Raw genomic sequence first — 3,295 nt, 5'->3', positions numbered from 1 at the left:
GAAAGGGTCCAAATGATGGCATGAGAATCACTACATTATGAGTTAGTGAGCATTTTAACAGGAGGCTGAGGCAGGAAGATCTTGACTTCAAGGCCAGTTTGGGTGACAAAACAATAATAATAAAAAAATATTTGCAAGCTAGCCTTCAGGAACTCACTGAGTGTGAGTTTAAAATTCAAATAATCCGCCCATGCTCTCGACTTTTGGCCTGCTTGCTGGGTTTGGCTCCCCCCTGGCCAGTGAGGCAGGTGACCACCCTTGAGCACAGAAGGAGCTCTCTGGCCACCATGATGCAGTTTCTGTTATGGTCGCTCAGTTTCCTGTTCTGATCCTAATTTGGTTTCTCAAGGAAGCTTTCCTGCTGGGTAGATAATGAGCAAAATGTTTTAGATGAGGGCTCCGGTTGACATGGCAATTCGTTCTCATTAGAAATAAGTCCGTTGGGGCTGGGGATGTGGCTCAAGCGGTAGCGCACTCGCCTGGCATGCGTGCGGCCCGAGTTCGATCCTCAGCACCACATACAAACAAAGATGTTGTGTCCGCCGAAAACTAAAAAATAAATATTAAAATTCTCTCTCTCGATCTTTTAAAAAAAACCAAAAAACAAAAAGAAGTTTAAAAAAAGAAAAAAAAAAGAAATAAGTCCGTTGGAATTCGGGATTGTAAATAAGGCTCACGTGGATATGGTCTGCAGGATAACCTGCAAGAGACCAGACATTGCTGGCTGGGCTGAAAATCCCCCGTCAGAACTTCAAAGATGAGGAGCGAGTCCTGGGCTCCCATCCATATCATCATGAAATTTGTTGGACAGTGTTTCAGTGGACAAGTACCTGTCTGTACCTGGGTCACGGGTCCAGGCTCCTGCCCCTTGGTATTGCCCGTCTTGATTGGAAGGTGGTGGAGACAGACAGGGATAAACAAGAAAACCTCAGATGGTGAGAAGAGGTGTGGAGGAACAGAATAGGGTGATGGGCGGGCGGCAGCTTGGGCCAGAGAGGGGCTACAGGGCAGGGGAGCTCACGGGAAGGTTTGAGCATGGAGTCTTCTGGTCAGAGGAAGAGCAAATACGAAGGACCTAAGGTTGGTTATAGCTGGGCACATCGAGGGGTCAGGAGGTGGTCAGTATGAGTACAGCAGATTGAGCACTGTCAGGAACTAAGTTTCCAGAACTTGCAGGACTCGGGGAGAAGTCTGAGTTTTATTCCCAGTGTCTCCTGGCCGGGGCGAGCAGTAGCATGACTAGGAACTCAGATCTAGAACTTGGCTGTGTGGGTTGGCCTCTCGCCTGGCCATGCCTATGTGCCCCTAGGCAAGGAGCTTAATTGCTTTGGTCCTCAGTTTTGCCATCTATTGGAGGAGGGCAAGTATGATAGCATTACTGTCAGGCTTAGACGAGCTGAGCTTATAAAGGATCAGAATGGGGCCTGCTGCTTGGCGATTGCTTCCTTAGCGTTCACCGTTGTCATTGATGAGTATTGATTCTGCAATCTGCTCAGCACTGGATTTCTGAGCCATGAGCCGTTCCCTCCGTTCTTCTCCAAGCTCCACGTGCTCCTTCTGAGCAGAGAATGTTTCCAGTATGAGTCAGAGTTACCCTGCTCACCTCCTTAGGAGGGCTTCACGGCACTCAAAATCCCAGCCCTGCCTTGGGAGGCCTGCCGCCACCTGGGCCTGTGTCTCTGTGCTTCTGCACCAGACTCTCTGCACCTACCCTCACGCTGGCCCCGTGTTGGTCACATGGGCCTCCTTTCTACTTCTGGAACTCTCTGTGCTTCCTGCACCTGCTCTCCTGATGGAGGACCCTGCCACAGACCTTATTCCCTTCACACTGTCCCCTCCTCCAAGATTGCAGATGGGAGAAGCGGCAGCTGTTGAGACTCTCGAGAAGGGTTCACTTAAGAAGTGGGAGAGTTTTTAGAAAACAAAAGAGCAAAATAAAGCACTGGTCACCCGATTCAAGTGTTTTGGACTTGAAACAGTGAAACCAAGACTGTGTCAGAGAAGTCACCCAGCCAGGTGGCTTACAAGGGATGCTGACCGGTGGTGGCACTGACGAGACGTGGGGTGGACAGCATTGGGCTGGAGGATGGAGAGGAGAAGCTTTGATCTTGGAACATGTTGATTGGAGGCGGTGATGGTGAGCAGACCCTGAAATTAACAGTCAGTAGAGACCAGAGTTCAGACCATGCCGGGGCAAGGGCCAGATGGAAAAATACTGATTCAGAGTATATCAGCTCGAGAATTAATGAGTTCCCTGGGGAACTAGGAGGACAGAGGGGAAGAGGACCGGGAGCTGTGGCTGGGGATGTTCAAGTGCAGAAGGTAAAATCTGGCCAGAGAATTGAAGAAAACCAGAATGGCGGAGTGCTGCTGAAGCAGGCGTGGGCTTTGGTAAATATGGTCAAAGATGCCCCACGACCCAGCAAGGATGTCAGCGCTCTTAGGTGGAGCCAGGGCTTAGAGGCAGAGTGACATCTTTCTCGTTGTTACTTAGTTTCGTTTAATGCTAAGTATGGATATAAGCTAGAAGGGGATAAACTAGGTCTCATTCTTGTTCTTTTGTTGTTCTCATTCCCAAATTGTTCTTAGGGCACAAATTTTAGCAGTTCAGTTTTTCTCTTTACATCGTTTCCTGCAAGGTAAGCCTTGAAGAATTCTGATATCCCCCGCTCCCTGCCCCCAAAGTGTTACAAATGAACAAACTGTTCCTCCAAAGGACAAAGCCATAGTGCCTTTGGAAATGCAAAGGGTTCAGGTTTTGCCATTAATTCTGATCTGTATCATTGGCAACTTGGAGAAAAACTCGTACGACTCTATATTTTAGTCTCCCGTTTTGAAAAATAGGATTTGCATTTGCTTCCACGGACCAGCAAAGGGGGAGTCAATTGTGTGTTAATGTAAGTGAATGTTGTAAATGGTCTCGCTCCCACACAGGGAGACACCACAGGCAGGGAAAGTGATGTTTATGTGTGCTAGAGACGACTTTTGCTTGGGCTATGAATCCATTTGAAACATTTATGGGAAACTATAACTAGCTTTCTTTGAATTTCCAAATGACATATAAAACATCTTTTCAAAATTGTCATTGTTCTACGGTACTTGATTGCTTTTTATTTCCAAATGGGCTCTGTCCTTGGCATGCCCATGGCTATGTGGCTGAAATGCCAGGAAAACTGTTGGTTTGTAGTCATGAGTCCAGAGGAATTATTTTTTTAAAATTTATTTTTTCCATAATAAAAGTAATAAGTGTTGATTGATTATAGAAAAATCAGAAAAATACAAACATGGAGAAGAA

Source organism: Marmota marmota, unplaced genomic scaffold (assembly GCF_001458135.2).
Source record: "Marmota marmota marmota unplaced genomic scaffold, marMar, whole genome shotgun sequence".
Taxonomy (NCBI): domain Eukaryota; kingdom Metazoa; phylum Chordata; class Mammalia; order Rodentia; family Sciuridae; genus Marmota; species Marmota marmota.
Note: the sequence above shows the minus strand (reverse complement) of the source record.